At 38.4% G+C, this 11,165-nt stretch overlaps 1 protein-coding gene across 7 annotated transcripts in view; it reads right to left on the bottom strand.

Annotated features, from left to right (window-relative positions):
• The window catches only part of LOC147572500 (complement factor H-like), a 154,678-nt gene that overhangs the window by 134,400 nt on the left and 9,113 nt on the right, over window positions 1-11,165 (bottom strand). The gene's annotated exons all lie outside the window — the stretch shown is intronic.

Genomic DNA, 11,165 nt, shown 5'->3' with positions numbered 1-11,165 from the left:
ATAAACATTTAGAATGATTGCTGGAGTTGGCTCACACTGACTCACAGAAGCTAATTATACACATCTCTTCCCAATACAGTATTCAGTGATGTCACATTTGTAACTTGAAATTGACCATATCATGAGTATTTACACTATATGAAATGGCACATTCTATAAGTCAAGACTCTTTCCTTTCTTTTTTGTTTAATAGTTGATTGTTATATAATTGCCAGCATGTCACTGTACATAAATGTAATAATATGTCTTCAAGATATAATAGAAGTAAAAGAAGTAAACAAATCTGTCATAATAGTTTGAGATTTAAATGTACCTCAAGTGTCTGGTAAACAAGCAGATAGACAAATGAGGATATAGAATGTATGACAATTATTAAACAAAGCAATCTTTTATATAGTTACAGAATGCAACCTTCAACAGCAGCAGATACATACTCATTTCAAACACACATGGAATATTCACTAAAATAGACTATAGGCAAATCTCAATAAATTTCAAAGGATTGAAATCACTCTAAGTATATTGCCTGACCACTAGATATTGCTAACAGAAAATAACTGGAAAAATCTCAAAAGTTTTGAGGTTAAGCAACACTTCTGAATCACTCATGGGCTAAAGAAGAAATCACAATATATATTAGAATATAAATTGAACTAAACAATAATGAAAATATGATATATATCAAAATTTGTGGCATGCTATGAAGCTGAATTCCTAAACTTTACACCTGGGAGCCCTGTCCACAAAAGCCCTGCATCCTGACCTCAGGGAATGCAGGGAGGTATCTGGCTCTGGCCAAATTTTCACCCCTTCCCCTTAGTGGATATAGGCAGTGATGACTCAGGAGGCAGGATCTCACTATTGCTAGGAGATTTTAAAAACCTCAAGAGTTCTCGGGTGCCTGGCTGGCTCAGTCAATAGAGTATGTGACTCTTGATCTTGGGGATGTGAGTTTCAGACTTACGTTGAGTGTGGAGATTACTTAAAAAAGAAAATCTTTAAAGCAAAACAAAACAATCCTCCAGAGTCCTATAACACAAGCATGCAAAAAAACCCCCCAAACCCCTCCAATCTCAGTTTATAAAACTAGTTGGCTTCACCAGTAACTTATATAAAATATGCAAGGAGAAATAACGTTGCTATTAATATCTGAAATAGCTAGTGAGAAAAAATTTTAGTGGGTAAAGGACTTGAATAAATATTTCACCAAAGAGAATATCCAAGTGATCAAAAAACTGATGAAAAATTGCTCAAACTGAAAATGAAAATGAAAACCATAATAAACCATGAGTAAAATAACATGATACAGGGGCACCTGGGTGGCCCTGGTGGTAAGTGTCCAACTTCAGCTCAGGTCATGATCTCATGGTTCTTGAGTTCAAGCCCCGCGTCGGGCTCTGTGCTGACAGCTCAGAGCCTGGAGCCTGCTTCTGATTCTGTGTCTCCCTCTCCCTCTGCTCCTACCCCACTCACACTCTGTCTCTCTCTCAAAAATAAATAAACATTAAAAAAAATTTTTTTAAATAACATGATATTGGCAAAAATTTAACAAGTTAAAAAATCCCACCATTTGGAAATAATGTGGAGCATTAGGAACTGTTGGTACAAAGAAAAATGGGAACGACCACAATAGAAAAGAATTTAGAAACTTGTAGTGAAAATTCAAAGTATGCATTGCTTATTACTTGGAAATTTTACTCCTAGGAATACATCACTGAGAAACTAAGACACATGTGAACTAGATTTCACGTGTGGCAATATTTCTAACATATGATTTTTTAATAGCCAGAAACAACTCCAATATCCATCAGTAAACAAATAAATAAATAAATAAAATTTATGGTATATTCATGCAATGGAATAGTCCACCCAATGCTACGAAATGACCTGAAAAGAAACGAAATAATAATCACATGAAGTAAAAGACACATAGGTGACTTTTTAGGAATATTTCAACTATATACAATTTAAGAACAAACGTACATATTAGGGATGTGTACATAGGCTGTAAAGCTATTAAAGAAGAGCAAAAATGTAATTACCAGAAATATTAAGATAATGTTTTCTTCTAGAGCAAAGGTAGGGTTATTGACATAATAGAAACCCATGGGGATTTTCAGGGATGCTGGGAATGTTTTGCTTCTTGACATGGTGATTTATTATGTTTGTAATATGGTAGATTCATATTTTATTCACTCATATATTATATTTCACAATAAAGGTATTAAAGTAACAGAATCTGCATTTACAGTATGATTCTTATTTTGCAAAAAATTAAATGACATATAAAGAGATCACAGGATGTTAATATGAAGCTCATGCCTACACATATTTTTATTTTAGAGAAGAGGGAGGGGCAGAGGGAGAGAGAGAGAGAGAGAGAGAGAGAAAGAGAGAGAATTTTAAGCAGATTTCACGCTCAGCACAAAGTCTGAAGCAGGACTCGATCCTAGGACCCTAAGATTAAGACCTGAGCTGAAACCAAGAGTCCGACACTCAACTGACTGAGCCACCCAGGCACCCCATAATTGCTAATATTTTTAATACTGCTTGCTGCTTAATTTAGGTATAACGACCCTTGATATTAGAGTGACTACAGGAAGACCTAAGAGGGTGGGGTAGTAGAAGGACTGATTGTCTCATCCCTTGAACACACAAGATAAATATCACATCATTATGAACACCCAAGATACTGATCTGAGGACTGACAGGAAAAATTGCATAACTAGAGGGAGAGAAGGGGCCACATTGTGGAAGGTAGGAGGTGTGGAGCAATGCTTTGGGGGAAAAAATCGATCATGGGTACTATGGAAGAGAGACTTGGTCATGGAAAGAGGAAAGGAGAGAGAGGGAGAGAGAGAGAGAGAGAGAGAGAGAGAGAGAGAGAGGGAGAGAGAGAGAGAAGCACATACAGGGACTGGCACAAGGAAAACGACTGAGAAAGTGAAAGGGGCTGATTTTTGTGAGTTTTTATGACCAGTAGAGCTCAAATACTGAAGGTTTAGAAGTCTTCTGCATGGCTGGTGTGAAGCCCTCAGGGCACTGCAGTGCTCCTGTGAAGAAGGAGAGCAGATAGGCCCAGGGGGCAGAAGGTGCTATTCGAGGATCCTCTGGGACACATTGTGAAATATGGTTCCCCCTTTTTAGAGCACATGTTGGAGAGGTGGCATTCCCTCTCCCCAGGACAAAAGAACTGGCAAGCACTATTTCTCTCCCCTGCCTCTCAACATAGGTGCAGAGACACCTGTTGAAGGTGGCTAACCCAGACATCAGCTCTTTGATGTGCTTTACTCCAAACCCACAGCCCTGTTCTGTGGTACAACTGCCCTTCTAGGACAAACCTACATCAGTCTCAGTGTGGCAAGACCTTTCCCCAGAGGACCAACATGCATCTGCACCATGCCAGGTCCCTAAAATTTTGAGTTTTAAACCTCAACCAGCCTGCCTGGGATAGAACACAGGTGCATTGTGCTGCCAGGCAAGCAGAGAGCCCAGACACAGTTAGGGTGAAGGTAGGAATCTGAAGGACAACTGTGACACATGACTGGAGATTATTCCCTCTCCAGGAGGGCATTCTGGACAGTGGTGGGCATGATGTCCCCTTTCCAGGAATGAGGGACAGGGCTGGCACAATTTCCCCCTCGCCACCCCTCAACATAAACTAACTTCAGTAAGCAGCACAGCATCAACCTGGCGGCCTAAACCATTTATACCAAGTCCCATACCCCTGTGCCCTGAAGGTGCTTCTTTACTGGGGTAGGTGTGCCTGAGAACCAGCTTTGCGGGCTTCTGCCCCCAGAAGACCAGCACAAACTCCCCCACATGCACCATGTCTACTGACCATAGAGTGCTGAAAAGCTTCAGCTCTAGTGGAAATAGCATCAGATCTCTTTTAGCAAGCAGACCAGAGCAGACCTAGTTAAAACTTGCCACACTCTGGCCAAGGTCTAAATATTACCCACTGCAGGCAAGGAGAAACTCTGCAGAGGAATGACCTATAGGAAAGAGCAGCCAAAACACAGCAGCACACTGCAGACACCAGAGGCACTTCCTGAAGTGCTAGGTGCTGGACAGTGCATGACTTCTTCTGTATAAAGCCATTACTCTGAAGAGTAGGAAACATAATAGGCTTTCCTAACATACAGAAGAAGACAGACCTAGACAAAATACCAAGACAGACGAATTAATCCTAAAAAAAAGAACAAGAAAAGGTTACAGCCAGGGATCTGGATGATACAGATATAAGAAATATGCCTGGTTCAGAGTTTATTTTATTTTATTTTTTTTTCAACCTTTTTTTATTTATTTTTGGGACAGAGAGAGACAGAGCATGAACGGGGGAGGGGCAGAGAGAGAGGGAGACACAGAATCGGAAACAGGCTCCAGGCTCCGAGCCATCAGCCCAGAGCCTGACGCGGGGCTCGAACTCACGGACCGCGAGATCGTGACCTGGCTGAAGTCGGACGCTTAACCGACTGCGCCACCCAGGCGCCCCCTGATTCAGAGTTTAAAGCAACAATCATAAGGACACTAGCTGGGGTTGAGAAAAGTGTAGAATGCACCAGGGACTCCCTTACCACAGAGGTAAATGACCTAATAACTAGTTAGGCCAAAATGAAAAATGCAATAGGTGAGATCTGAAACCAACTGGATGTAATGACCATTAGGATGGAAGAAACTAGGAATGAACCAGTGATTTAGAAGATAAGCTTATGAAAAATATTGAAGCTGAAGAAAAGAGGGAAATAAAAATATTATACCACAAATGTAAAATTAAGGAACTCAGTGACTCCTTAAAGTGTAATAAGATTCATATCAGGAGTCCCAGAAGAAAAAGAGGGAGAAAAGAGAAAAGGCAGAAGGATCATCTGAGGAAATTATAGCTGAAAACTTCCCTAATCTGGGGAAGGAAACAGACATCCAAATCCAGGAGGCACAGAGAACTCCCATCAAAATGAACAAAAGCAGGCCAACACCAAACATATTGTAGTTAAATTCACAAAATATAGAGATAGAGAAAAAATCCTAAAAGCAGCACAAAAGAAGTCCCTAACTTTAAAGGGAAGATAAAATAGGCTAGCAGCCTATTTGGCTGGCAGAGATTTGGCAGGCAGAAGGGAGTGACATGATATATTCAATGTGGTGAATGGGAAAAATATGCAGCCAGGAATACTCAATCCAGCAAGGCTGTCACTCAGAATTGAAGGAGAGATAAACAGTTTCCAAGACAAACAAAATCTAAAGGAATTTGTAACCATTAAATCAGCTCCACAATAAATATTAAAGGGGACTCTTTGAGTGGAAAAGAAAGACCAAAGCAACAAACTTTAGAAAAGAACAGAGAAAATCTCCAGAAACAATGGCAAAACAAATTAAAAAATGGCACTAAATTAATATCTATCAACAATCACTCTGAATGTCAATGGACTAAATGCTCCAATCAAAAGGTATAGGGTATCAGAATGGATAATACAACAAGAACCATCTATATGCTGCCTACCATAAACTCATTTTAGACCCAAAGACACCTGTAGATTAAAAGTGTAGATTAAAAGTGAGGGGATGGAGAACCATTTATCATGCTAATGGATATCAAAAGAAAGCTGGAGTAGCCATACTTATATCAGACAAACTAGATTTTAGACCAAAGACTGTAACAACAGATAAAGAAGGGCACTCTATCATAATAAAGGGGTTTTCCATCAAGATCTAACAATTGTATACATTTGTGCCCCCAACTTTAAATGCCCAAATATATACAAGAATAACAAACATAAAGGAACTCATTGACAATAATACAATAAAGTACGGTACTTTTATACCCTACTTACCAATGGACAGATAGTCTACACATAAAACCATTAAGGAAACAATGACTTTGATTGACACACTAGACCAGATGGACTTAACACATATATTCAGAACATTTCATCCTAAAGCAGAAGAATACACATTCTTTTTGAGTGTGCATGGAACATTCTCCAGAATAGATCACATATGAGGTCACAAATCTGACCTCAACAAGTACAAAAAGATTGAGATCACAGCATGCATATTTTCAGGCCACAACCCTATGAAAGTTGAAGTCAACAACAAGAAAAATTTTGAAAAGACAACAAATACATGGGGTTTAAAGAACATCCAACTAAAGAATGAATGGGCCAACCAGGAAATTAAAGTCGAAATAAAAAAATACATGGAAAGAAATGATAATGAAAACACAACAGTCCAAAACCTTTGGAAAGCACCAAAGTAGTCCTAAGAGGGAAGTATATAGCAATACAGGTCTACTTCAAGAAGCAAGAAAAATCTCAAATACGCAACCTAACCTTACACCTAAAGGAACTAGGAAAAGAACAACAAATGAAGCCAAAAACCAGCAGAAGAAGGGAAATAATAAAGATTAGAGCAGAAATAATGTTATAGAAACAAATTTTAAAAATCATAACAGATAAATGCAACCAGGAATGATTCTTGGAAAGAATTAATACAATTGATAGCCCCCTAGCCAGACTTAACAAAAAAGAAAAGAAAAAGGACCTAAATAAATAAAATCATGAATGAGAGAGGAGAGATAACAACCAACACCACAGAAATACAAACAAGTATAAGAGAACGTTATGAAAAATTATATGCCAACAAATTAGGCAATCTGGAAGAAATGGATAAATTCCTAGAAACATATCAACTACCAAAATTGAAACAGGAAGAAATAGAAAACTTGAACAGACCGATAACCAGCAAAGGAATAGAATCAGGAATAAAAAATCTCCCAAACAAACAAAAAAGTCCAGGACCAGGGGAATTCTAACAAACAATTAAAGAAGAGTTAATTAATTCTGGGGCACCTGGGTGGCTTAGTCAGTTGAGTGTCTGACTTCAGCTCAGGTCGTGATCTCGTGGTTTGTGAGTTCAAGTCTCACATCAGGCTCTCTGCTGACAGCTCAGAGCCCACCTTGGATCCTCTGTCCCTCTCTCTCTGCCCCTCACCCACTTGCACTCTCAAAAATAAATATTTTTTTTTAAGTAAAGAAGAGTTAATACCTATTCTCCCCAAATCCTTTCAAAAAATAGAAATGGAAAGAAAGCTTCGAGACTCGTCCTATGAGGTCAGCATTACCTTGATTCCAAAACCAGACAAAGACCAAAATAAAAAAAGAATTACAGGCCAGTATCCATGATGAACCTAGATGTAAAAATTCTCAACAAAATACTAGCAAATCAAATCCAGCAGTACATTAAAATAATCATTCACCAAGATCAAGTGGGATTCATTCCTTGGCTGCAAGGATGGTTCAGTATCCACAAATCAACATGGTACACCACATTAATAAAAGAAAGAATAAGAACCATATGATCCTCTCAATAGATGCAGAAGAAACATTTGATAATATCAATATGACAATATCAATTCTTGATAAAAAACTCTTGGGGTGCCTGGGTGGCTCAGTTGGTAAGTGCCTGACTCTTGATTTTGGCTCGAGTTACCATCTCAGGGTTGGGAGATCAAGCCCCATGTCAGGGTCCTTGCTGGGTGTGGAGCCTGCTTAATATTCTCTCTCCTTCTCCTTTGTCCTTCCCCTGACTTACATGTATGTTTGCACATGCTCTCTCTCTTTCTAAAAAACAACAAAAACAAAACAAAAACAAAGAACTCAACAGAATAGGGAAAAAGGAACGTACCTCATAAAGGCCATATATGAAAGACCCACAGCTAATATACTTCTCAATGAGGAAAACTGAGAACTTCTATGGTCAGGAACAAGCTAGGGATGACCACTCTCACCATTGTTATTTAACATAGAACTAGATGTCCTGGTTTCAACAGTCAGTCAAAAAAGGAGAAAAGGAAAGAAAAAAGAAAAGAAAAGAAAAGAAGAGAAAAGAGAGAAAGAAAAGACATTAAAAATCAACAAGAAAGAAATAAAACTTTCATTATTCACAGACAACATGATACTCTATACAGAAAACTAAAACACTCCACTAAAAATTGCTAGAACTGATACACGATTCAGTGAAATCACAGGATTCAAAATCAATGTACAGAAATCTGTTGCATTTCTATACACCAACGATGAAGCAGTAGAAAGAGAAATAAAATAATTCACCCCATTTGTATTTGCACCAAACCCCATAAGATACCTAGGAATAAACCTAATCAAAGAGGTAAAAGATCTGTACTCTGAAAACTATACAACAATGATGAAAGAAATTGAAGACGACACAGAGAAATGGAAAAATATTCCATCCTCATGGATGGGAAGAACAAATATCATTAAATGCCTATAGCAGCCAAATCAGTCCACCCATTTGCTGAACCACCAGAATTTTTCACAGAACTACAACAAACAATCCTAAAATTTGTATGGAACCACAAAAGACTCTGAGTAGCCAAAATAATCCTGAAAAATAAAAGCAAAGCTGGAGGCCTCACAGTTCCAGACTTCAAGCTGTATTACAAAGCTGGAGTCACCAAGACAATACTGAGATAATACCAAGATAGTACTGTACAAAAACTGACACATAGATCAGTGGAAGAGAATAGAAAACTCAGAAATTGACCCACAACTATATGGTCATCTAATCTTTGACAAAGCAGGAAAGAATATCCAATGGAAAAAAATATACAGTCTCTTCAACAGTGTTGGGAAAACTGGGCATTAACATGCAGAAGAATGAAACTGGACCACTTTCTTATACCATACACAAAATAAATGCAAAGTGTATGAAAGACCTAAATATGAGATGGGAAACCAACAAAATCCTAGAGAAGAACACAGGGGGTGCCTGGGTGGCTCAGTTGGTTGAGCGTCTGACTTTGGCTCGGGTCATGATCTCGCGGTCTGTGAGTTTGAGCCCCGCGTCAGGCTCTGTGCTGACAGCTCAGAGCCTGGAGCCTGCTTCGGATTCTGTGTCTCCCCCTCTCTCTGCCCCTTCCCTGCTCATGCTCTGTCTCTCTCTCTGTCAAAAATAAACATTTAAAAAAATGATATTTTTGTGTAGTAAATACTTGTGTGAGATTTGATATGCAGTATTTTTTCTTTGATGTTTTAGCAAATTTTTTAGCACATTTATGTTAGGGAACTTTTAATAAATGATTCCACATTACAGTTTTGATTTTTCGAATTTAAGTAAACATTCTGGTTGTCCACTAGATGGTGCTAATATCCTACCATAAAACACCACAAACACCTCTGGATTCCCCCACTCCCAAAGAGCCAGATTTTTTGTTGTTCATTTTTCAATTTAATGTTCATGTTTTCACATGAATGTTTTATACTTAATTAAAGGCTAATAAGTGTGTTTTTCATTTTATAAATTCATACTTCATGGCATTCAGATTATTGGGAAAATAAGTTAAATTTCAAACAAAGATGCCAATATTTTGAGTTATGGAACTATTTTTCAGTAATATATTAACATTTTGATAAATAGTTCCTTATCCTATTAAGTTAATGCAAGGTAAGAGTAATAAAGCTTTTATCAATTAATTTATTCAATTTAAATTATTTTTTTAAAACTAACGAATCTTCCAAAAGAGTAACCCATCTTCAGAACATTAAAATAATCAACACACACACACACACACACACACACACACACACACACACACGACCATTAGGTAGCCTGAAGCAAACACATTTTCTTTTGGTTATATTTCAAGATAATATATTTATACCACTAGTTCTTGAGTTTTCAAATTTGGTTAATTGCTTTTAACAACCAGATGGAAAAGACAAGGAGACATGTCTTTCACATAATCTTCCTGTTACAGCAAATTCTCGGTGCCCAGTAAAAGACAAGAGACACACACTTGGGAAATCAGGAAAGACTGTTTCTCACCGGTGCCAGCCCAGCGGAGTCACCTCCAAAGGCTGACCGCTGGGTCCTGGTGCTGGCCTCTCTTTATGGGTAGGATTGTTGGGGCTCAAGGAAGAAAAACAAGGGGAGAGGGCTCTTACCAATTGTGCTACATGGGCAGTTGACGGGTGCAGGGGGCAAGCAAGATTTCGGAAGCCAAAAGCATGCAAGGGGAGTATCCAACCTTGGACATCTGGCTGGCCCCCTTTTGTATCTGCTCTTGCGAGATTTCCCTCTCAAGACATCTGGCTGGCTTTTTTTTTTTTGGCCGGCTTTCCTTCTCATTCCTACCAGCTTCTCACAATATTTACTGTGTATATATATTTACCGTAGAACAAAAGTTCTCATATCGATTACCCTTTCAAATAATTCTTAAAATTCTGATGCTTTTTCCATGAATTTAAATGGCATCTCTTGACTGTAAGAAAATGGTATCACTGCCCCCTACTCCATTTCTCCATCTTTCCACTGCCATATTCAAAATTTTAGTTCTGATTATGATCATTTGCCACCTTGACTAAGAAACAGCTGCTAACTAGTCTCCAAGCCTCCATACTCCACAGGGTTACACAGGATTTTTTTTTGCAAAATTGGTCATGCCAGTCTTGTGATTAAAATCTTTGGTGGCTTTTGCTTTTACTTGTAAGACATTGTGAACTCCTTACCTTGCCCCTGGAATGCCTTTTCTGGCTCTTGCCATTCTCTCTGATGTCATCATGTCACCTATACCATTTACGCATTACACCAAAGCCATCCTGGTTTGTTTGTATGTTGTTGTGCATGTCAAATGCATTTTTTCCTTTAGGTCTTTTGGTTGTTTTCTCTCTTGGAACGTGTGCACCAGAGACTCTTGGTGCTTGCCTTTGTCTCATCTTTGGGGTTCTTCTGAAATATTGTTTCCCCAAAGTGACCCACTTAAGACTAGCCCAGCTAAAGTCTCTGTACCCCAGTCATTTTTCCCCGGCCCCTACCTTACTTCCTTCACAACATAGTTCACGATTCATTATTACTTTTATGTTTACAAGCATTTCGTCTATCCCCCATCACATGTAAGCTCCCAGAGAATAATGACCATCTCCTTCCTGTTTTACAGAATGGAGCGATTTTCTTTAATACGAAGATCTTCTAACCTCAAATTTACTTCCTGATAACTTTTGTTCTTATCTTCAAAACACTGAATAAACTCATGTCCTAACAAAATATTTAAATGAGTCACTATCTTTGTTCTAGCAGTAATAAAGCAGATCTTATGACATGACTTTTGCTTGTCTGAATTGACTAAAAAACCATTCAAGCTCAGTTAA

The sequence above is a fragment of the Puma concolor genome, chromosome E4 (genome assembly GCF_028749965.1).
Source record: "Puma concolor isolate L17-30 chromosome E4, mPumCon1.1.hap2, whole genome shotgun sequence".
In the NCBI taxonomy this organism is placed as follows: Eukaryota; Metazoa; Chordata; class Mammalia; order Carnivora; family Felidae; genus Puma; species Puma concolor.
Note: the sequence above shows the minus strand (reverse complement) of the source record. Positions and strands in the feature narration are given on the sequence as shown.